At 49.1% G+C, this 26,606-nt stretch overlaps 1 protein-coding gene across 3 annotated transcripts in view; it reads left to right on the top strand.

The window, feature by feature from the left end:
- LOC143958445 (protein sel-1 homolog 3-like) overlaps positions 1 to 26,606 on the top strand; it is a 235,941-nt gene that overhangs the window by 117,266 nt on the left and 92,069 nt on the right. The window lies entirely within an intron of this gene.

The following is a 26,606-nucleotide window of genomic DNA, read 5'->3' as shown; positions in this document are numbered from 1 at the left end:
GATTCCCCTCCGCCCAGAAATAGAACGATCGATTCCCCTCCGCCCAGAAATAGAACGATCGATTCCCCTCCTCCCAGAAATAGAACGATCGATTCCCCTCCGCCCAGAAATAGAATGATCGATTCCCCTCCGCCCAGAAATAGAACGATCGATTCCCTTCCGCCCAGAAATAGAATGATCGATTCCCCTCTGCCCAGAAATAGAACGATCGATTCACCTCCACCCAGAAATAGAATGATCGATTCCCCTCCACCCAGAAATAGAATGATCGATTCACCTCCACCCAGAAATAGAACGATCGATTCCCCTCCGCCCAGAAATAGAACGATCGATTCCCCTCCTCCCAGAAATAGAATGATCGATTCCCCTCCGCCCAGAAATAGAACGATCGATTCCCCTCTGCCCAGAAATAGAACGATCGATTCCCCTCCTCCCAGAAATAGAATGATCGATTCACCTCCTCCCAGAAATAGAATGATCGATTCCCCTCCACCCAGAAATAGAATGATCGATTCACCTCCACCCAGAAATAGAACGATCGATTCCCCTCCGCCCAGAAATAGAACGATCGATTCCCCTCCTCCCAGAAATAGAATGATCGATTCCCCTCCGCCCAGAAATAGAACGATCGATTCCCCTCTGCCCAGAAATAGAACGATCGATTCCCCTCCTCCCAGAAATAGAATGATCGATTCACCTCCGCCCAGAAATAGAATGATCGATTCCCCTCCGCCCAGAAATAGAACGATCGATTCCCTTCCGCCCAGAAATAGAATGATCGATTCCCCTCCGCCCAGAAATAGAATGATCGATTCCCCTCCGTCCAGAAATAGAACGATCGATTCCCCTCCTCCCAGAAATAGAACGATCGATTCCCCTCCGCCCAGAAATAGAATGATCGATTCCCCTCCGTCCAGAAATAGAACGATCGATTCCCCTCCTCCCAGAAATAGAACGATCGATTCCCCTCCGTCCAGAAATAGAACGATCGATTCCCCTCCGTCCAGAAATAGAACGATCGATTCCCCTCCTCCCAGAAATAGAATGATCGATTCCCCTCCGCCCAGAAATAGAATGATCGATTCCCCTCCGCCCAGAAATAGAATGATCGATTCCCCTCCACCCAGAAATAGAATGATCGATTCCCCTCCGCCCAGAAATAGAACGATCGATTCCCCTCCACCCAGAAATAGAACGATCGATTCCCTTCCGCCCAGAAATAGAATGATCGATTCCCCTCCGCCCAGAAATAGAATGATCGATTCCCCTCCGCCCAGAAATAGAATGATCGATTCCCCTCCGCCCAGAAATAGAATGATCGATTCCCCTCCACCCAGAAATAGAATGATCGATTCCCCTCCGCCCAGAAATAGAACGATCGATTCCCCTCCACCCAGAAATAGAATGATCGATTCACCTCCACCCAGAAATAGAACGATCGATTCACCTCCACCCAGAAATAGAATGATCGATTCCCTTCCGCCCAGAAATAGAACGATCGATTCCCCTCCTCCCAGAAATAGAATGATCGATTCCCCTCCGCCCAGAAATAGAACGATCGATTCACCTCCGCCCAGAAATAGAACGATCGATTCACCTCCGCCCAGAAATAGAATGATCGATTCCCCTCCGCCCAGAAATAGAACGATCGATTCCCCTCCGCCCAGAAATAGAACGATCGATTCCCCTCCACCCAGAAATAGAATGATCGATTCACCTCCACCCAGAAATAGAATGATCGATTCCCTTCCGCCCAGAAATAGAATGATCGATTCCCTTCCGCCCAGAAATAGAACGATCGATTCCCCTCCTCCCAGAAATAGAATGATCGATTCCCCTCCGCCCAGAAATAGAACGATCGATTCACCTCCGCCCAGAAATAGAACGATCGATTCACCTCCGCCCAGAAATAGAATGATCGATTCCCCTCCGCCCAGAAATAGAACGATCGATTCCCCTCCGCCCAGAAATAGAACGATCGATTCCCCTCCACCCAGAAATAGAATGATCGATTCACCTCCACCCAGAAATAGAATGATCGATTCCCTTCCGCCCAGAAATAGAACGATCGATTCCCCTCCGCCCAGAAATAGAACGATCGATTCCCCTCCGCCCAGAAATAGAATGATCGATTCACCTCCACCCAGAAATAGAACGATCGATTCCCTTCCGCCCAGAAATAGAACGATCGATTCCCCTCCGCCCAGAAATAGAACGATCGATTCCCCTCCGCCCAGAAATAGAACGATCGATTCCCCTCCTCCCAGAAATAGAATGATCGATTCCCCTCCGCCCAGAAATAGAATGATCGATTCCCCTCCTCCCAGAAATAGAATGATCGATTCCCCTCCGCCCAGAAATAGAACGATCGATTCACCTCCGCCCAGAAATAGAATGATCGATTCCCCTCCGCCCAGAAATAGAACGATCGATTCCCCTCCGCCCAGAAATAGAATGATCGATTCCCCTCCGCCCAGAAATAGAACGATCGATTCCCTTCCGCCCAGAAATAGAACGATCGATTCCCCTCCTCCCAGAAATAGAATGATCGATTCCCCTCCTCCCAGAAATAGAACGATCGATTCCCCTCCGCCCAGAAATAGAACGATCAATTCCCTTCCGCCCAGAAATAGAACGATCGATTCACCTCTGCCCAGAAATAGAATGATCGATTCCCCTCCGCCCAGAAATAGAACGATCAATTCCCTTCCGCCCAGAAATAGAACGATCGATTCACCTCTGCCCAGAAATAGAATGATCGATTCACCTCCACCCAGAAATAGAATGATCGATTCCCCTCCTCCCAGAAATAGAACGATCGATTCCCCTCCGCCCAGAAATAGAACGATCGATTCCCCTCCTCCCAGAAATAGAACGATCGATTCACCTCCTCCCAGAAATAGAATGATCGATTCCCCTCCGCCCAGAAATAGAACGATCAATTCCCTTCCGCCCAGAAATAGAACGATCGATTCCCCTCCTCCCAGAAATAGAATGATCGATTCCCCTCCTCCCAGAAATAGAACGATCGATTCCCCTCCGCCCAGAAATAGAATGATCGATTCCCCTCCGCCCAGAAATAGAACGATCAATTCCCTTCCGCCCAGAAATAGAACGATCGATTCACCTCTGCCCAGAAATAGAACGATCGATTCCCCTCCGCCCAGAAATAGAACGATCAATTCCCTTCCGCCCAGAAATAGAATGATCGATTCACCTCCGCCCAGAAATAGAACGATCAATTCCCTTCCGCCCAGAAATAGAACGATCGATTCACCTCTGCCCAGAAATAGAATGATCGATTCACCTCCACCCAGAAATAGAATGATCGATTCCCCTCCTCCCAGAAATAGAATGATCGATTCCCCTCCGCCCAGAAATAGAACGATCAATTCCCCTCCGCCCAGAAATAGAACGATCGATTCCCCTCCTCCCAGAAATAGAATGATCGATTCCCCTCCACCCAGAAATAGAATGATCGATTCCCCTCCACCCAGAAATAGAATGATCGATTCGCCTCCTCCCAGAAATAGAATGATCGATTCCCCTCCGCCCAGAAATAGTATGATCGATTCCCCTCCACCCAGAAATAGAACGATCGATTCCCCTCCGCCCAGAAATAGAACGATCGATTCCCCTCCTCCCAGAAATAGAATGATCGATTCCCCTCCTCCCAGAAATAGAATGATCGATTCCCCTCCGCCCAGAAATAGAACGATCAATTCCCCTCCGCCCAGAAATAGAACGATCGATTCCCCTCCTCCCAGAAATAGAATGATCGATTCCCCTCCGCCCAGAAATAGAACGATCGATTCACCTCCGCCCAGAAATAGAATGATCGATTCCCCTCCGCCCAGAAATAGAACGATCGATTCCCTTCCGCCCAGAAATAGAACGATCGATTCACCTCCGCCCAGAAATAGAACGATCGATTCCCCTCCGCCCAGAAATAGAACGATCGATTCCCCTCCGCCCAGAAATAGAACGATCAATTCCCTTCCGCCCAGAAATAGAACGATCGATTCCCCTCCTCCCAGAAATAGAATGATCGATTCCCCTCCTCCCAGAAATAGAACGATCGATTCCCCTCCGCCCAGAAATAGAACGATCAATTCCCTTCCGCCCAGAAATAGAACGATCGATTCACCTCTGCCCAGAAATAGAATGATCGATTCCCCTCCGCCCAGAAATAGAACGATCAATTCCCTTCCGCCCAGAAATAGAACGATCGATTCACCTCTGCCCAGAAATAGAATGATCGATTCACCTCCACCCAGAAATAGAATGATCGATTCCCCTCCTCCCAGAAATAGAATGATCGATTCCCCTCCGCCCAGAAATAGAACGATCAATTCCCTTCCGCCCAGAAATAGAACGATCGATTCACCTCTGCCCAGAAATAGAATGATCGATTCCCCTCCGCCCAGAAATAGAACGATCGATTCCCCTCTGCCCAGAAATAGAATGATCGATTCACCTCCACCCAGAAATAGAATGATCGATTCCCCTCCTCCCAGAAATAGAATGATCGATTCCCCTCCGCCCAGAAATAGAACGATCAATTCCCTTCCGCCCAGAAATAGAACGATCGATTCCCCTCCTCCCAGAAATAGAATGATCGATTCCCCTCCGCCCAGAAATAGAACGATCGATTCACCTCCGCCCAGAAATAGAATGATCGATTCCCCTCCGCCCAGAAATAGAACGATCGATTCCCTTCCGCCCAGAAATAGAACGATCGATTCACCTCCGCCCAGAAATAGAACGATCGATTCACCTCCGCCCAGAAATAGAACGATCGATTCCCCTCCGCCCAGAAATAGAACGATCAATTCCCTTCCGCCCAGAAATAGAACGATCGATTCCCCTCCTCCCAGAAATAGAATGATCGATTCCCCTCCTCCCAGAAATAGAACGATCGATTCCCCTCCGCCCAGAAATAGAACGATCAATTCCCTTCCGCCCAGAAATAGAACGATCGATTCACCTCTGCCCAGAAATAGAATGATCGATTCCCCTCCGCCCAGAAATAGAACGATCAATTCCCTTCCGCCCAGAAATAGAACGATCGATTCACCTCTGCCCAGAAATAGAATGATCGATTCACCTCCACCCAGAAATAGAATGATCGATTCCCCTCCTCCCAGAAATAGAATGATCGATTCCCCTCCGCCCAGAAATAGAACGATCAATTCCCTTCCGCCCAGAAATAGAACGATCGATTCCCCTCCTCCCAGAAATAGAATGATCGATTCCCCTCCGCCCAGAAATAGAACGATCGATTCCCCTCCTCCCAGAAATAGAATGATCGATTCCCCTCCGCCCAGAAATAGAACGATCGATTCACCTCCGCCCAGAAATAGAATGATCGATTCCCCTCCGCCCAGAAATAGAACGATCAATTCCCTTCCGCCCAGAAATAGAACGATCGATTCACCTCTGCCCAGAAATAGAATGATCGATTCACCTCCACCCAGAAATAGAATGATCGATTCCCCTCCTCCCAGAAATAGAATGATCGATTCCCCTCCGCCCAGAAATAGAACGATCAATTCCCCTCCTCCCAGAAATAGAATGATCGATTCCCCTCCGCCCAGAAATAGAACGATCAATTCCCCTCCTCCCAGAAATAGAACGATCGATTCACCTCTGCCCAGAAATAGAATGATCGATTCACCTCCACCCAGAAATAGAATGATCGATTCCCCTCCTCCCAGAAATAGAATGATCGATTCCCCTCCGCCCAGAAATAGAACGATCGATTCCCCTCCTCCCAGAAATAGAATGATCGATTCCCCTCCACCCAGAAATAGAATGATCGATTCGCCTCCTCCCAGAAATAGAATGATCGATTCCCCTCCGCCCAGAAATAGAATGATCGATTCCCCTCCGCCCAGAAATAGAACGATCAATTCCCCTCCGCCCAGAAATAGAACGATCGATTCCCCTCCTCCCAGAAATAGAATGATCGATTCCCCTCCGCCCAGAAATAGAACGATCGATTCACCTCCGCCCAGAAATAGAATGATCGATTCCCCTCCGCCCAGAAATAGAATGATCGATTCCCCTCCGCCCAGAAATAGAACGATCGATTCCCTTCCGCCCAGAAATAGAACGATCAATTCCCCTCCGCCCAGAAATAGAACGATCGATTCCCCTCCACCCAGAAATAGAACGATCGATTCCCCTCCGCCCAGAAATAGAACGATCGATTCCCCTCCTCCCAGAAATAGAATGATCGATTCCCCTCCTCCCAGAAATAGAATGATCGATTCCCCTCCGCCCAGAAATAGAACGATCAATTCCCCTCCGCCCAGAAATAGAACGATCGATTCCCCTCCTCCCAGAAATAGAATGATCGATTCCCCTCCGCCCAGAAATAGAACGATCGATTCACCTCCGCCCAGAAATAGAATGATCGATTCCCCTCCGCCCAGAAATAGAACGATCGATTCCCTTCCGCCCAGAAATAGAACGATCGATTCACCTCTGCCCAGAAATAGAATGATCGATTCCCCTCCGCCCAGAAATAGAATGATCGATTCACCTCCGCCCAGAAATAGAACGATCAATTCCCCTCCGCCCAGAAATAGAACGATCGATTCCCCTCCGCCCAGAAATAGAACGATCGATTCCCTTCCGCCCAGAAATAGAACGATCGATTCACCTCCGCCCAGAAATAGAACGATCAATTCCCCTCCGCCCAGAAATAGAACGATCAATTCCCCTCCGCCCAGAAATAGAATGATCGATTCACCTCCACCCAGAAATAGAATGATCGATTCCCCTCCGCCCAGAAATAGAATGATCGATTCCCCTCCGCCCAGAAATAGAACGATCGATTCCCCTCCGCCCAGAAATAGAACGATCAATTCCCTTCCGCCCAGAAATAGAACGATCGATTCCCCTCCTCCCAGAAATAGAATGATCGATTCCCCTCCTCCCAGAAATAGAACGATCGATTCCCCTCCGCCCAGAAATAGAACGATCAATTCCCTTCCGCCCAGAAATAGAACGATCGATTCACCTCTGCCCAGAAATAGAATGATCGATTCCCCTCCGCCCAGAAATAGAACGATCAATTCCCTTCCGCCCAGAAATAGAACGATCGATTCACCTCTGCCCAGAAATAGAATGATCGATTCACCTCCACCCAGAAATAGAATGATCGATTCCCCTCCGCCCAGAAATAGAACGATCGATTCACCTCCGCCCAGAAATAGAACGATCAATTCCCTTCCGCCCAGAAATAGAACGATCGATTCCCCTCCGCCCAGAAATAGAATGATCAATTCCCTTCCGCCCAGAAATAGAACGATCGATTCCCCTCCGCCCAGAAATAGAATGATCGATTCCCCTCCGCCCAGAAATAGAACGATCGATTCACCTCCGCCCAGAAATAGAACGATCAATTCCCTTCCGCCCAGAAATAGAACGATCAATTCCCTTCCGCCCAGAAATAGAACGATCGATTCCCCTCCTCCCAGAAATAGAATGATCGATTCCCCTCCGCCCAGAAATAGAACGATCAATTCCCTTCCGCCCAGAAATAGAACGATCGATTCCCCTCCTCCCAGAAATAGAATGATCGATTCCCCTCCGCCCAGAAATAGAACGATCGATTCACCTCCGCCCAGAAATAGAATGATCGATTCCCCTCCGCCCAGAAATAGAACGATCGATTCCCCTCCGCCCAGAAATAGAACGATCGATTCCCCTCCTCCCAGAAATAGAACGATCGATTCCCCTCCGCCCAGAAATAGAATGATCGATTCCCCTCCGCCCAGAAATAGAACGATCGATTCCCTTCCGCCCAGAAATAGAATGATCGATTCCCCTCTGCCCAGAAATAGAACGATCGATTCACCTCCACCCAGAAATAGAATGATCGATTCCCCTCTGCCCAGAAATAGAATGATCGATTCACCTCCACCCAGAAATAGAACGATCGATTCCCCTCCGCCCAGAAATAGAACGATCGATTCCCCTCCGCCCAGAAATAGAATGATCGATTCCCCTCCGCCCAGAAATAGAACGATCGATTCCCCTCTGCCCAGAAATAGAACGATCGATTCCCCTCCTCCCAGAAATAGAATGATCGATTCACCTCCTCCCAGAAATAGAATGATCGATTCACCTCCACCCAGAAATAGAACGATCGATTCCCCTCCGCCCAGAAATAGAACGATCGATTCCCCTCCTCCCAGAAATAGAATGATCGATTCCCCTCCGCCCAGAAATAGAACGATCGATTCCCCTCTGCCCAGAAATAGAACGATCGATTCCCCTCCTCCCAGAAATAGAACGATCGACTCACCTCCCTCACAGACAACTCCTCCCAGAAATAGAACGATCGATTCCCCTCCGTCCAGAAATAGAACGATCGATTCCCCTCCGTCCAGAAATAGAACGATCGATTCCCCTCCGTCCAGAAATAGAACGATCGATTCACCTCCGCCCAGAAATAGAATGATCGATTCACCTCCGCCCAGAAATAGAATGATCGATTCCCCCTCCGTCCAGAAATAGAACGATCGATTCCCCTCCGTCCAGAAATAGAACGATCGATTCCCCTCCTCCCAGAAATAGAACGATCGACTCCCCTCCGTCCAGAAATAGAACGATCGATTCACCTCCGCCCAGAAATAGAATGATCGATTCACCTCCGCCCAGAAATAGAATGATCGATTCCCCCTCCGTCCAGAAATAGAACGATCGATTCCCCTCCTCCCAGAAATAGAACGATCGACTCACCTCCCTCACAGACAACTCCGCCCAGAAATAGAATGATCAATTCCCCCTCCTCCCAGAAATAGAACGATCGATTCCCCTCCGTCCAGAAATAGAACGATCGATTCCCCTCCGTCCAGAAATAGAACGATCGATTCCCCTCCTCCCAGAAATAGAATGATCGATTCCCCTCCTCCCAGAAATAGAATGATCGATTCCCCTCCGCCCAGAAATAGAATGATCGATTCCCCTCCGCCCAGAAATAGAATGATCGATTCCCCTCCGCCCAGAAATAGAATGATCGATTCCCCTCCGCCCAGAAATAGAATGATCGATTCACCTCCGCCCAGAAATAGAACGATCGATTCCCCTCCACCCAGAAATAGAATGATCGATTCCCCTCCGCCCAGAAATAGAACGATCGATTCCCCTCCGCCCAGAAATAGAATGATCGATTCCCCTCTGCCCAGAAATAGAATGATCTATTCCCCTCCGCCCAGAAATAGAATGATCGATTCCCCTCTGCCCAGAAATAGAACGATCGATTCCCCTCCGCCCAGAAATAGAATGATCGATTCCCCTCTGCCCAGAAATAGAACGATCGATTCCCCTCCTCCCAGAAATAGAACGATCGATTCCCCTCCGCCCAGAAATAGAACGATCGATTCACCTCCACCCAGAAATAGAATGATCGATTCCCCTCCTCCCAGAAATAGAACGATCGATTCCCCTCCGCCCAGAAATAGAATGATCGATTCCCCTCCGCCCAGAAATAGAATGATCGATTCACCTCCACCCAGAAATAGAACGATCGATTCCCCTCCTCCCAGAAATAGAACGATCGATTCCCCTCCTCCCAGAAATAGAACGATCGACTCACCTCCCTCACAGACAACTCCGCCCAGAAATAGAATGATCGATTCCCCTCCTCCCAGAAATAGAATGATCAATTCCCCCTCCTCCCAGAAATAGAACGATCGATTCCCCTCCGTCCAGAAATAGAACGATCGATTCCCCTCCGTCCAGAAATAGAACGATCGATTCCCCTCCTCCCAGAAATAGAACGATCGATTCCCCTCCTCCCAGAAATAGAATGATCGATTCCCCTCCGCCCAGAAATAGAATGATCGATTCCCCTCCGCCCAGAAATAGAATGATCGATTCCCCTCCGCCCAGAAATAGAATGATCGATTCCCCTCTGCCCAGAAATAGAACGATCGATTCCCCTCCTCCCAGAAATAGAACGATCGATTCCCCTCCTCCCAGAAATAGAATGATCGATTCCCCTCCGTCCAGAAATAGAATGATCGATTCCCCTCCGTCCAGAAATAGAATGATCGATTCCCCTCCGCCCAGAAATAGAATGATCGATTCCCCTCCGCCCAGAAATAGAATGATCGATTCCCCTCCGCCCAGAAATAGAATGATCGATTCCCCTCTGCCCAGAAATAGAACGATCGATTCCCCTCTGCCCAGAAATAGAACGATCGATTCCCCTCTGCCCAGAAATAGAATGATCGATTCCCCTCCGCCCAGAAATAGAACGATCGATTCCCCTCCGCCCAGAAATAGAATGATCGATTCCCCTCTGCCCAGAAATAGAACGATCGATTCACCTCCTCCCAGAAATAGAACGATCGATTCCCCTCCTCCCAGAAATAGAACGATCGATTCCCCTCCGCCCAGAAATAGAATGATCGATTCACCTCCACCCAGAAATAGAACGATCGATTCCCCTCCTCCCAGAAATAGAACGATCGACTCACCTCCCTCACAGACAACTCCTCCCAGAAATAGAACGATCGATTCCCCTCCGTCCAGAAATAGAACGATCGATTCCCCTCCGTCCAGAAATAGAACGATCGATTCACCTCCGCCCAGAAATAGAATGATCGATTCACCTCCGCCCAGAAATAGAATGATCGATTCCCCCTCCGTCCAGAAATAGAACGATCGATTCCCCTCCGTCCAGAAATAGAACGATCGATTCACCTCCGCCCAGAAATAGAACGATCGATTCCCCTCCGCCCAGAAATAGAATGATCGATTCCCCTCCGCCCAGAAATAGAATGATCGATTCCCCTCCGCCCAGAAATAGAATGATCGATTCCCCTCCTCCCAGAAATAGAATGATCGATTCCCCTCCTCCCAGAAATAGAATGATCGATTCCCCTCCGCCCAGAAATAGAACGATCAATTCCCTTCCGCCCAGAAATAGAACGATCGATTCCCCTCCTCCCAGAAATAGAATGATCGATTCCCCTCCGCCCAGAAATAGAACGATCGATTCACCTCCGCCCAGAAATAGAATGATCGATTCCCCTCCGCCCAGAAATAGAACGATCAATTCCCTTCCGCCCAGAAATAGAACGATCGATTCACCTCTGCCCAGAAATAGAATGATCGATTCACCTCCACCCAGAAATAGAATGATCGATTCCCCTCCTCCCAGAAATAGAATGATCGATTCCCCTCCGCCCAGAAATAGAACGATCAATTCCCCTCCTCCCAGAAATAGAATGATCGATTCCCCTCCGCCCAGAAATAGAACGATCAATTCCCCTCCTCCCAGAAATAGAACGATCGATTCACCTCTGCCCAGAAATAGAATGATCGATTCACCTCCACCCAGAAATAGAATGATCGATTCCCCTCCTCCCAGAAATAGAATGATCGATTCCCCTCCGCCCAGAAATAGAACGATCGATTCCCCTCCTCCCAGAAATAGAATGATCGATTCCCCTCCACCCAGAAATAGAATGATCGATTCGCCTCCTCCCAGAAATAGAATGATCGATTCCCCTCCGCCCAGAAATAGAATGATCGATTCCCCTCCGCCCAGAAATAGAACGATCAATTCCCCTCCGCCCAGAAATAGAACGATCGATTCCCCTCCGTCCAGAAATAGAACGATCGATTCACCTCCGCCCAGAAATAGAATGATCGATTCCCCTCCGCCCAGAAATAGAATGATCGATTCCCCTCCGCCCAGAAATAGAACGATCGATTCCCTTCCGCCCAGAAATAGAATGATCGATTCCCCTCCTCCCAGAAATAGAATGATCGATTCCCCTCCGCCCAGAAATAGAACGATCGATTCCCCTCCACCCAGAAATAGAACGATCGATTCCCCTCCGCCCAGAAATAGAATGATCAATTCCCCTCCGCCCAGAAATAGAACGATCGATTCCCCTCCACCCAGAAATAGAACGATCGATTCCCCTCCGCCCAGAAATAGAACGATCGATTCCCCTCCTCCCAGAAATAGAATGATCGATTCCCCTCCTCCCAGAAATAGAATGATCGATTCCCCTCCGCCCAGAAATAGAACGATCAATTCCCCTCCGCCCAGAAATAGAACGATCGATTCCCCTCCTCCCAGAAATAGAATGATCGATTCCCCTCCGCCCAGAAATAGAACGATCGATTCACCTCCGCCCAGAAATAGAATGATCGATTCCCCTCCGCCCAGAAATAGAACGATCGATTCCCTTCCGCCCAGAAATAGAACGATCGATTCACCTCCGCCCAGAAATAGAACGATCAATTCCCCTCCGCCCAGAAATAGAATGATCGATTCCCCTCCGCCCAGAAATAGAACGATCGATTCCCCTCCGCCCAGAAATAGAACGATCGATTCCCTTCCGCCCAGAAATAGAACGATCGATTCACCTCCGCCCAGAAATAGAACGATCGATTCCCCTCCGCCCAGAAATAGAACGATCGATTCCCTTCCGCCCAGAAATAGAACGATCGATTCACCTCCGCCCAGAAATAGAACGATCGATTCCCTTCCGCCCAGAAATAGAACGATCGATTCACCTCCGCCCAGAAATAGAATGATCGATTCACCTCCACCCAGAAATAGAATGATCGATTCCCCTCCTCCCAGAAATAGAATGATCGATTCCCCTCCGCCCAGAAATAGAATGATCGATTCACCTCCGCCCAGAAATAGAACGATCAATTCCCCTCCGCCCAGAAATAGAACGATCGATTCCCCTCCGCCCAGAAATAGAACGATCGATTCCCTTCCGCCCAGAAATAGAACGATCGATTCACCTCCGCCCAGAAATAGAACGATCAATTCCCCTCCGCCCAGAAATAGAACGATCAATTCCCCTCCGCCCAGAAATAGAATGATCGATTCACCTCCACCCAGAAATAGAATGATCGATTCCCCTCCGCCCAGAAATAGAATGATCGATTCCCCTCCGCCCAGAAATAGAACGATCGATTCCCCTCCGCCCAGAAATAGAACGATCAATTCCCTTCCGCCCAGAAATAGAACGATCGATTCCCCTCCTCCCAGAAATAGAATGATCGATTCCCCTCCTCCCAGAAATAGAACGATCGATTCCCCTCCGCCCAGAAATAGAACGATCAATTCCCTTCCGCCCAGAAATAGAACGATCGATTCACCTCTGCCCAGAAATAGAATGATCGATTCCCCTCCGCCCAGAAATAGAACGATCAATTCCCTTCCGCCCAGAAATAGAACGATCGATTCACCTCTGCCCAGAAATAGAATGATCGATTCACCTCCACCCAGAAATAGAATGATCGATTCACCTCCGCCCAGAAATAGAACGATCAATTCCCTTCCGCCCAGAAATAGAACGATCGATTCACCTCCGCCCAGAAATAGAATGATCGATTCCCCTCCGCCCAGAAATAGAACGATCAATTCCCTTCCGCCCAGAAATAGAACGATCGATTCCCCTCCTCCCAGAAATAGAATGATCGATTCCCCTCCGCCCAGAAATAGAACGATCAATTCCCTTCCGCCCAGAAATAGAACGATCGATTCCCCTCCTCCCAGAAATAGAATGATCGATTCCCCTCCGCCCAGAAATAGAACGATCGATTCACCTCCGCCCAGAAATAGAATGATCGATTCCCCTCCGCCCAGAAATAGAACGATCGATTCCCCTCCGCCCAGAAATAGAACGATCGATTCCCCTCCTCCCAGAAATAGAACGATCGATTCCCCTCCGCCCAGAAATAGAATGATCGATTCCCCTCCGCCCAGAAATAGAACGATCGATTCCCTTCCGCCCAGAAATAGAATGATCGATTCCCCTCCACCCAGAAATAGAATGATCGATTCACCTCCACCCAGAAATAGAATGATCGATTCCCTTCCGCCCAGAAATAGAATGATCGATTCCCTTCCGCCCAGAAATAGAACGATCGATTCCCCTCCTCCCAGAAATAGAATGATCGATTCCCCTCCGCCCAGAAATAGAACGATCGATTCACCTCCGCCCAGAAATAGAACGATCGATTCACCTCCGCCCAGAAATAGAATGATCGATTCCCCTCCGCCCAGAAATAGAACGATCGATTCCCCTCCGCCCAGAAATAGAACGATCGATTCCCCTCCACCCAGAAATAGAATGATCGATTCACCTCCACCCAGAAATAGAATGATCGATTCCCTTCCGCCCAGAAATAGAACGATCGATTCCCCTCCGCCCAGAAATAGAACGATCGATTCCCCTCCGCCCAGAAATAGAATGATCGATTCACCTCCACCCAGAAATAGAACGATCGATTCCCTTCCGCCCAGAAATAGAACGATCGATTCCCCTCCGCCCAGAAATAGAACGATCGATTCCCCTCCGCCCAGAAATAGAACGATCGATTCCCCTCCTCCCAGAAATAGAATGATCGATTCCCCTCCGCCCAGAAATAGAATGATCGATTCCCCTCCTCCCAGAAATAGAATGATCGATTCCCCTCCGCCCAGAAATAGAACAATCGATTCCCCTCCTCCCAGAAATAGAACGATCGATTCCCCTCCGCCCAGAAATAGAACGATCGATTCCCCTCCTCCCAGAAATAGAACGATCGATTCACCTCCTCCCAGAAATAGAATGATCGATTCCCCTCCGCCCAGAAATAGAACGATCAATTCCCTTCCGCCCAGAAATAGAACGATCGATTCCCCTCCTCCCAGAAATAGAATGATCGATTCCCCTCCGCCCAGAAATAGAATGATCGATTCCCCTCCGCCCAGAAATAGAACGATCAATTCCCTTCCGCCCAGAAATAGAACGATCGATTCACCTCCGCCCAGAAATAGAACGATCGATTCACCTCCGCCCAGAAATAGAACGATCAATTCCCTTCCGCCCAGAAATAGAACGATCGATTCACCTCTGCCCAGAAATAGAATGATCGATTCACCTCCACCCAGAAATAGAATGATCGATTCCCCTCCTCCCAGAAATAGAATGATCGATTCCCCTCCGCCCAGAAATAGAACGATCAATTCCCCTCCGCCCAGAAATAGAACGATCGATTCCCCTCCTCCCAGAAATAGAATGATCGATTCCCCTCCACCCAGAAATAGAATGATCGATTCCCCTCCACCCAGAAATAGAATGATCGATTCGCCTCCTCCCAGAAATAGAATGATCGATTCCCCTCCGCCCAGAAATAGTATGATCGATTCCCCTCCACCCAGAAATAGAACGATCGATTCCCCTCCGCCCAGAAATAGAACGATCGATTCCCCTCCTCCCAGAAATAGAATGATCGATTCCCCTCCTCCCAGAAATAGAATGATCGATTCCCCTCCGCCCAGAAATAGAACGATCAATTCCCCTCCGCCCAGAAATAGAACGATCGATTCCCCTCCTCCCAGAAATAGAATGATCGATTCCCCTCCGCCCAGAAATAGAACGATCGATTCACCTCCGCCCAGAAATAGAATGATCGATTCCCCTCCGCCCAGAAATAGAACGATCGATTCCCTTCCGCCCAGAAATAGAACGATCGATTCACCTCCGCCCAGAAATAGAACGATCGATTCCCCTCCGCCCAGAAATAGAACGATCGATTCACCTCCGCCCAGAAATAGAATGATCGATTCCCCTCCGCCCAGAAATAGAACGATCGATTCCCTTCCGCCCAGAAATAGAACGATCAATTCCCTTCCGCCCAGAAATAGAACGATCGATTCCCCTCCTCCCAGAAATAGAATGATCGATTCCCCTCCTCCCAGAAATAGAACGATCGATTCCCCTCCGCCCAGAAATAGAACGATCAATTCCCTTCCGCCCAGAAATAGAACGATCGATTCACCTCTGCCCAGAAATAGAATGATCGATTCCCCTCCGCCCAGAAATAGAACGATCAATTCCCTTCCGCCCAGAAATAGAACGATCGATTCACCTCTGCCCAGAAATAGAATGATCGATTCACCTCCACCCAGAAATAGAATGATCGATTCCCCTCCTCCCAGAAATAGAATGATCGATTCCCCTCCGCCCAGAAATAGAACGATCAATTCCCTTCCGCCCAGAAATAGAACGATCGATTCCCCTCCTCCCAGAAATAGAATGATCGATTCCCCTCCGCCCAGAAATAGAACGATCAATTCCCTTCCGCCCAGAAATAGAACGATCGATTCACCTCTGCCCAGAAATAGAATGATCGATTCCCCTCCGCCCAGAAATAGAACGATCGATTCCCCTCTGCCCAGAAATAGAATGATCGATTCACCTCCACCCAGAAATAGAATGATCGATTCCCCTCCTCCCAGAAATAGAATGATCGATTCCCCTCCGCCCAGAAATAGAACGATCAATTCCCTTCCGCCCAGAAATAGAACGATCGATTCCCCTCCTCCCAGAAATAGAATGATCGATTCCCCTCCGCCCAGAAATAGAACGATCGATTCACCTCCGCCCAGAAATAGAATGATCGATTCCCCTCCGCCCAGAAATAGAACGATCGATTCCCCTCCGCCCAGAAATAGAACGATCGATTCACCTCCGCCCAGAAATAGAACGATCGATTCACCTCCGCCCAGAAATAGAACGATCGATTCCCCTCCGCCCAGAAATAGAACGATCAATTCCCTTCCGCCCAGAAATAGAACGATCGATTCCCCTCCGCCCAGAAATAGAACGATCAATTCCCTTCCGCCCAGAAATAGAACGATCGATTCACCTCTGCCCAGAAATAGAATGATCGATTCCCCTCCGCCCAGAAATAGAACGATCAATTCCCTTCCGCCCAGAAATAGAACGATCGATTCACCTCTGCCCAGAAATAGAATGATCGATTCACCTCCACCCAGAAATAGAATGATCGATTCCCCTCCTCCCAGAAATAGAATGATCAATTCCCCTCCGCCCAGAAATAGAACGATCGATTCACCTCCGCCCAGAAATAGAACGATCAATTCCCTTCCGCCCAGAAATAGAACGATCGATTCCCCTCCTCCCAGAAATAGAATGATCGATTCCCCTCCGCCCAGAAATAGAACGATCGATTCCCCTCCTCCCAGAAATAGAATGATCGATTCCCCTCCGCCCAGAAATAGAACGATCGATTCACCTCCGCCCAGAAATAGAATGATCGATTCCCCTCCGCCCAGAAATAGAACGATCAATTCCCTTCCGCCCAGAAATAGAACGATCGATTCACCTCTGCCCAGAAATAGAATGATCGATTCACCTCCACCCAGAAATAGAATGATCGATTCCCCTCCTCCCAGAAATAGAATGATCGATTCCCCTCCGCCCAGAAATAGAACGATCAATTCCCCTCCTCCCAGAAATAGAATGATCGATTCCCCTCCGCCCAGAAATAGAACGATCAATTCCCCTCCTCCCAGAAATAGAACGATCGATTCACCTCTGCCCAGAAATAGAATGATCGATTCACCTCCACCCAGAAATAGAATGATCGATTCCCCTCCTCCCAGAAATAGAATGATCGATTCCCCTCCGCCCAGAAATAGAACGATCGATTCCCCTCCTCCCAGAAATAGAATGATCGATTCCCCTCCACCCAGAAATAGAATGATCGATTCGCCTCCTCCCAGAAATAGAATGATCGATTCCCCTCCGCCCAGAAATAGAATGATCGATTCCCCTCCGCCCAGAAATAGAACGATCAATTCCCCTCCGCCCAGAAATAGAACGATCGATTCCCCTCCTCCCAGAAATAGAACGATCGATTCCCCTCCGCCCAGAAATAGAATGATCGATTCCCCTCCGCCCAGAAATAGAACGATCGATTCCCCTCCGCCCAGAAATAGAACGATCGATTCACCTCCGCCCAGAAATAGAATGATCGATTCCCCTCCGCCCAGAAATAGAATGATCGATTCCCCTCCGCCCAGAAATAGAACGATCGATTCCCTTCCGCCCAGAAATAGAACGATCAATTCCCCTCCGCCCAGAAATAGAACGATCGATTCCCCTCCACCCAGAAATAGAACGATCGATTCCCCTCCGCCCAGAAATAGAACGATCGATTCCCCTCCTCCCAGAAATAGAATGATCGATTCCCCTCCTCCCAGAAATAGAATGATCGATTCCCCTCCGCCCAGAAATAGAACGATCAATTCCCCTCCGCCCAGAAATAGAACGATCGATTCCCCTCCTCCCAGAAATAGAATGATCGATTCCCCTCCGCCCAGAAATAGAACGATCGATTCACCTCCGCCCAGAAATAGAATGATCGATTCCCCTCCGCCCAGAAATAGAACGATCGATTCCCTTCCGCCCAGAAATAGAACGATCGATTCACCTCCGCCCAGAAATAGAACGATCAATTCCCCTCCGCCCAGAAATAGAACGATCAATTCCCCTCCGCCCAGAAATAGAATGATCGATTCACCTCCACCCAGAAATAGAATGATCGATTCCCCTCCGCCCAGAAATAGAATGATCGATTCCCCTCCGCCCAGAAATAGAACGATCGATTCCCCTCCGCCCAGAAATAGAACGATCAATTCCCTTCCGCCCAGAAATAGAACGATCGATTCCCCTCCTCCCAGAAATAGAATGATCGATTCCCCTCCTCCCAGAAATAGAACGATCGATTCCCCTCCGCCCAGAAATAGAACGATCAATTCCCTTCCGCCCAGAAATAGAACGATCGATTCACCTCTGCCCAGAAATAGAATGATCGATTCACCTCCACCCAGAAATAGAATGATCGATTCACCTCCGCCCAGAAATAGAACGATCAATTCCCTTCCGCCCAGAAATAGAACGATCGATTCCCCTCCTCCCAGAAATAGAATGATCGATTCCCCTCCGCCCAGAAATAGAACGATCGATTCACCTCCGCCCAGAAATAGAATGATCGATTCCCCTCCGCCCAGAAATAGAACGATCAATTCCCTTCCGCCCAGAAATAGAACGATCGATTCCCCTCCTCCCAGAAATAGAATGATCGATTCCCCTCCGCCCAGAAATAGAACGATCAATTCCCTTCCGCCCAGAAATAGAACGATCGATTCCCCTCCTCCCAGAAATAGAATGATCGATTCCCCTCCGCCCAGAAATAGAACGATCGATTCACCTCCGCCCAGAAATAGAATGATCGATTCCCCTCCGCCCAGAAATAGAACGATCGATTCCCCTCCGCCCAGAAATAGAACGATCGATTCCCCTCCTCCCAGAAATAGAACGATCGATTCCCCTCCGCCCAGAAATAGAATGATCGATTCCCCTCCGCCCAGAAATAGAACGATCGATTCCCTTCCGCCCAGAAATAGAATGATCGATTCCCCTCCACCCAGAAATAGAACGATCGATTCACCTCCACCCAGAAATAGAATGATCGATTCCCCTCCGTCCAGAAATAGAACGATCGATTCCCTTCCGCCCAGAAATAGAATGATCGATTCCCCTCCGCCCAGAAATAGAATGATCGATTCACCTCCACCCAGAAATAGAATGATCGATTCACCTCCGCCCAGAAATAGAACGATCGATTCCCTTCCGCCCAGAAATAGAATGATCGATTCCCCTCCGCCCAGAAATAGAATGATCGATTCACCTCCACCCAGAAATAGAATGATCGATTCACCTCCGCCCAGAAATAGAACGATCAATTCCCTTCCGCCCAGAAATAGAACGATCGATTCCCCTCCTCCCAGAAATAGAATGATCGATTCCCCTCCGCCCAGAAATAGAACGATCGATTCCCCTCTGCCCAGAAATAGAACGATCGATTCACCTCCACCCAGAAATAGAATGATCGATTCCCCTCTGCCCAGAAATAGAATGATCGATTCACCTCCACCCAGAAATAGAACGATCGATTCCCCTCCGCCCAGAAATAGAACGATCGATTCCCCTCCTCCCAGAAATAGAATGATCGATTCCCCTCCGCCCAGAAATAGAACGATCGATTCCCCTCTGCCCAGAAATAGAACGATCGATTCCCCTCCTCCCAGAAATAGAATGATCGATTCACCTCCTCCCAGAAATAGAATGATCGATTCCCCTCCACCCAGAAATAGAATGATCGATTCACCTCCACCCAGAAATAGAACGATCGATTCCCCTCCGCCCAGAAATAGAACGATCGATTCCCCTCCTCCCAGAAATAGAATGATCGATTCCCCTCCGCCCAGAAATAGAACGATCGATTCCCCTCTGCCCAGAAATAGAACGATCGATTCCCCTCCTCCCAGAAATAGAACGATCGACTCACCTCCCTCACAGACAACTCCTCCCAGAAATAGAACGATCGATTCCCCTCCGTCCAGAAATAGAACGATCGATTCCCCTCCGTCCAGAAATAGAACGATCGATTCCCCTCCGTCCAGAAATAGAACGATCGATTCACCTCCGCCCAGAAATAGAATGATCGATTCACCTCCGCCCAGAAATAGAATGATCGATTCCCCCTCCGTCCAGAAATAGAACGATCGATTCCCCTCCGTCCAGAAATAGAACGATCGATTCCCCTCCTCCCAGAAATAGAACGATCGACTCCCCTCCGTCCAGAAATAGAACGATCGATTCACCTCCGCCCAGAAATAGAATGATCGATTCACCTCCGCCCAGAAATAGAATGATCGATTCCCCCTCCGTCCAGAAATAGAACGATCGATTCCCCTCCTCCCAGAAATAGAACGATCGACTCACCTCCCTCACAGACAACTCCGCCCAGAAATAGAATGATCAATTCCCCCTCCTCCCAGAAATAGAACGATCGATTCCCCTCCGTCCAGAAATAGAACGATCGATTCCCCTCCGTCCAGAAATAGAACGATCGATTCCCCTCCTCCCAGAAATAGAATGATCGATTCCCCTCCGCCCAGAAATAGAATGATCGATTCCCCTCCGCCCAGAAATAGAATGATCGATTCCCCTCCGCCCAGAAATAGAATGATCGATTCCCCTCCGCCCAGAAATAGAACGATCGATTCACCTCCGCCCAGAAATAGAACGATCGATTCCCCTCCACCCAGAAATAGAATGATCGATTCCCCTCCGCCCAGAAATAGAACGATCGATTCCCCTCCGCCCAGAAATAGAATGATCGATTCCCCTCTGCCCAGAAATAGAACGATCAATTCCCCTCCGCCCAGAAATAGAATGATCGATTCCCCTCTGCCCAGAAATAGAACGATCGATTCCCCTCCGCCCAGAAATAGAATGATCGATTCCCCTCTGCCCAGAAATAGAACGATCGATTCCCCTCCTCCCAGAAATAGAACGATCGATTCCCCTCCGCCCAGAAATAGAACGATCGATTCACCTCCACCCAGAAATAGAATGATCGATTCCCCTCCTCCCAGAAATAGAACGATCGATTCCCCTCCGCCCAGAAATAGAATGATCGATTCCCCTCCGCCCAGAAATAGAATGATCGATTCACCTCCACCCAGAAATAGAACGATCGATTCCCCTCCTCCCAGAAATAGAACGATCGATTCCCCTCCTCCCAGAAATAGAACGATCGATTCCCCTCCTCCCAGAAATAGAACGATCGACTCACCTCCCTCACAGACAACTCCACCCAGAAATAGAATGATCGATTCCCCTCCTCCCAGAAATAGAATGATCAATTCCCCCTCCTCCCAGAAATAGAACGATCGATTCCCCTCCGTCCAGAAATAGAATGATCGATTCCCCTCCGCCCAGAAATAGAACGATCGATTCCCCTCCTCCCAGAAATAGAATGATCGATTCCCCTCCGCCCAGAAATAGAACGATCGATTCCCCTCCTCCCAGAAATAGAACGATCGATTCCCCTCCTCCCAGAAATAGAATGATCGATTCCCCTCCGCCCAGAAATAGAATGATCGATTCCCCTCCGCCCAGAAATAGAATGATCGATTCCCCTCCGCCCAGAAATAGAATGATCGATTCCCCTCTGCCCAGAAATAGAACGATCGATTCCCCTCCTCCCAGAAATAGAACGATCGATTCCCCTCCTCCCAGAAATAGAATGATCGATTCCCCTCCGTCCAGAAATAGAATGATCGATTCCCCTCCGTCCAGAAATAGAATGATCGATTCCCCTCCGCCCAGAAATAGAATGATCGATTCCCCTCCGCCCAGAAATAGAATGATCGATTCCCCTCCGCCCAGAAATAGAATGATCGATTCCCCTCTGCCCAGAAATAGAACGATCGATTCCCCTCTGCCCAGAAATAGAACGATCGATTCCCCTCTGCCCAGAAATAGAATGATCGATTCCCCTCCGCCCAGAAATAGAACGATCGATTCCCCTCCGCCCAGAAATAGAATGATCGATTCCCCTCTGCCCAGAAATAGAACGATCGATTCACCTCCTCCCAGAAATAGAACGATCGATTCCCCTCCTCCCAGAAATAGAACGATCGACTCACCTCCCTCACAGACAACTCCGCCCAGAAATAGAATGATCGATTCCCCTCCTCCCAGAAATAGAATGATCAATTCCCCCTCCTCCCAGAAATAGAACGATCGATTCCCCTCCGTCCAGAAATAGAATGATCGATTCCCCTCCGCCCAGAAATAGAACGATCGATTCCCCTCCTCCCAGAAATAGAATGATCGATTCCCCTCCGCCCAGAAATAGAACGATCGATTCCCCTCCTCCCAGAAATAGAACGATCGATTCCCCTCCTCCCAGAAATAGAATGATCGATTCCCCTCCGCCCAGAAATAGAATGATCGATTCCCCTCCGCCCAGAAATAGAATGATCGATTCCCCTCCGCCCAGAAATAGAATGATCGATTCCCCTCTGCCCAGAAATAGAACGATCGATTCCCCTCCTCCCAGAAATAGAACGATCGATTCCCCTCCTCCCAGAAATAGAATGATCGATTCCCCTCTGCCCAGAAATAGAATGATCGATTCCCCTCCGTCCAGAAATAGAATGATCGATTCCCCTCCGCCCAGAAATAGAATGATCGATTCCCCTCCGCCCAGAAATAGAATGATCGATTCCCCTCCGCCCAGAAATAGAATGATCGATTCCCCTCTGCCCAGAAATAGAACGATCGATTCCCCTCTGCCCAGAAATAGAACGATCGATTCCCCTCTGCCCAGAAATAGAATGATCGATTCCCCTCCGCCCAGAAATAGAACGATCGATTCCCCTCCGCCCAGAAATAGAATGATCGATTCCCCTCCGTCCAGAAATAGAATGATCGATTCCCCTCCGCCCAGAAATAGAATGATCGATTCCCCTCCGCCCAGAAATAGAATGATCGATTCCCCTCCGCCCAGAAATAGAATGATCGATTCCCCTCTGCCCAGAAATAGAACGATCGATTCCCCTCTGCCCAGAAATAGAACGATCGATTCCCCTCTGCCCAGAAATAGAATGATCGATTCCCCTCCGCCCAGAAATAGAACGATCGATTCCCCTCCGCCCAGAAATAGAATGATCGATTCCCCTCTGCCCAGAAATAGAACGATCGATTCACCTCCTCCCAGAAATAGAACGATCGATTCCCCTCCTCCCAGAAATAGAACGATCGATTCCCCTCCGCCCAGAAATAGAATGATCGATTCACCTCCACCCAGAAATAGAACGATCGATTCCCCTCCTCCCAGAAATAGAACGATCGACTCACCTCCCTCACAGACAACTCCTCCCAGAAATAGAACGATCGATTCCCCTCCGTCCAGAAATAGAACGATCGATTCCCCTCCGTCCAGAAATAGAACGATCGATTCACCTCCGCCCAGAAATAGAATGATCGATTCACCTCCGCCCAGAAATAGAATGATCGATTCCCTTCCGCCCAGAAATAGAACGATCGATTCCCCTCCGTCCAGAAATAGAACGATCGATTCCCCTCCGTCCAGAAATAGAACGATCGATTCCCCTCCTCCCAGAAATAGAACGATCGACTCACCTCCCTCACAGACAACTCCGCCCAGAAATAGAATGATCAATTCCCCCTCCTCCCAGAAATAGAACGATCGATTCCCCTCCGTCCAGAAATAGAACGATCGATTCCCCTCCGTCCAGAAATAGAACGATCGATTCCCCTCCTCCCAGAAATAGAATGATCGATTCCCCTCCGCCCAGAAATAGAATGATCGATTCCCCTCCGCCCAGAAATAGAATGATCGATTCCCCTCCGCCCAGAAATAGAATGATCGATTCCCCTCTGCCCAGAAATAGAACGATCGATTCCCCTCCGCCCAGAAATAGAATGATCGATTCCCCTCCGCCCAGAAATAGAACGATCGATTCCCCTCCTCCCAGAAATAGAACGATCGATTCCCCTCCTCCCAGAAATAGAATGATCGATTCCCCTCTGCCCAGAAATAGAACGATCGATTCCCCTCCTCCCAGAAATAGAACGATCGATTCCCCTCCTCCCAGAAATAGAATGATCGATTCCCCTCCGTCCAGAAATAGAATGATCGATTCCCCTCCGCCCAGAAATAGAATGATCGATTCCCCTCCGCCCAGAAATAGAACGATCGATTCCCCTCCGCCCAGAAATAGAACGATCGATTCCCCTCCGCCCAGAAATAGAATGATCGATTCCCCTCCGCCCAGAAATAGAATGATCGATTCCCCTCCGCCCAGAAATAGAATGATCGATTCCCCTCCGTCCAGAAATAGAATGATCGATTCCCCTCCGTCCAGAAATAGAATGATCGATTCCCCTCCGCCCAGAAATAGAATGATCGATTCCCCTCCGCCCAGAAATAGAATGATCGATTCCCCTCCGCCCAGAAATAGAATGATCGATTCCCCTCTGCCCAGAAATAGAACGATCGATTCCCCTCTGCCCAGAAATAGAACGATCGATTCCCCTCCACCCAGAAATAGAATGATCGATTCCCCTCCGCCCAGAAATAGAACGATCGATTCCCCTCCGCCCAGAAATAGAATGATCGATTCCCCTCTGCCCAGAAATAGAACGATCGATTCACCTCCTCCCAGAAATAGAACGATCGATTCCCCTCCTCCCAGAAATAGAACGATCGATTCCCCTCCGCCCAGAAATAGAATGATCGATTCACCTCCACCCAGAAATAGAACGATCGATTCCCCTCCTCCCAGAAATAGAACGATCGACTCACCTCCCTCACAGACAACTCCTCCCAGAAATAGAATGATCGATTCCCCTCCGTCCAGAAATAGAATGATCGATTCCCCTCCGTCCAGAAATAGAATGATCGATTCCCCTCCGCCCAGAAATAGAATGATCGATTCCCCTCCGTCCAGAAATAGAACGATCGATTCCCCTCCGTCCAGAAATAGAACGATCGATTCACCTCCGCCCAGAAATAGAATGATCGATTCACCTCCGCCCAGAAATAGAATGATCGATTCCCCCTCCGTCCAGAAATAGAACGATCGATTCCCCTCCGTCCAGAAATAGAACGATCGATTCCCCTCCTCCCAGAAATAGAACGATCGACTCACCTCCCTCACAGACAACTCCGCCCAGAAATAGAATGATCAATTCCCCCTCCTCCCAGAAATAGAACGATCGATTCCCCTCCGTCCAGAAATAGAACGATCGATTCCCCTCCGTCCAGAAATAGAACGATCGATTCCCCTCCTCCCAGAAATAGAATGATCGATTCCCCTCCGCCCAGAAATAGAATGATCGATTCCCCTCCGCCCAGAAATAGAATGATCGATTCCCCTCCGCCCAGAAATAGAATGATCGATTCCCCTCCGCCCAGAAATAGAACGATCGATTCCCCTCCGCCCAGAAATAGAATGATCGATTCCCCTCCGCCCAGAAATAGAACGATCGATTCCCCTCCTCCCAGAAATAGAACGATCGATTCCCCTCCTCCCAGAAATAGAATGATCGATTCCCCTCTGCCCAGAAATAGAACGATCGATTCCCCTCCTCCCAGAAATAGAACGATCGATTCCCCTCCTCCCAGAAATAGAATGATCGATTCCCCTCCGTCCAGAAATAGAATGATCGATTCCCCTCCGCCCAGAAATAGAACGATCGATTCCCCTCCGCCCAGAAATAGAACGATCGATTCCCCTCCGCCCAGAAATAGAACGATCGATTCCCCTCCGCCCAGAAATAGAATGATCGATTCCCCTCTGCCCAGAAATAGAACGATCGATTCCCCTCTGCCCAGAAATAGAATGATCGATTCCCCTCCACCCAGAAATAGAATGATCGATTCCCCTCCGCCCAGAAATAGAACGATCGATTCCCCTCCGCCCAGAAATAGAATGATCGATTCCCCTCCGCCCAGAAATAGAATGATCTATTCCCCTCCGCCCAGAAATAGAACGATCGATTCCCCTCCGCCCAGAAATAGAACGATCGATTCCCCTCCGCCCAGAAATAGAACGATCGATTCCCCTCCGCCCAGAAATAGAACGATCGATTCCCCTCCTCCCAGAAATAGAACGATCGATTCCCCTCCGCCCAGAAATAGAATGATCGATTCACCTCCACCCAGAAATAGAACGATCGATTCCCCTCCTCCCAGAAATAGAACGATCGATTCCCCTCCGTCCAGAAATAGAACGATCGATTCCCCTCCGTCCAGAAATAGAACGATCGATTCACCTCCGCCCAGAAATAGAATGATCGATTCACCTCCGCCCAGAAATAGAATGATCGATTCCCCCTCCGTCCAGAAATAGAACGATCGATTCCCCTCCG

This window comes from Lithobates pipiens, unplaced genomic scaffold (genome assembly GCF_037356315.1).
Source record: "Lithobates pipiens isolate NorthernLeopardFrog02 unplaced genomic scaffold, aLitPip1_a1.2 Scaffold_106, whole genome shotgun sequence".
Lineage (NCBI taxonomy): Eukaryota > Metazoa > Chordata > Amphibia > Anura > Ranidae > Lithobates > Lithobates pipiens.
Note: the sequence above shows the minus strand (reverse complement) of the source record. Positions and strands in the feature narration are given on the sequence as shown.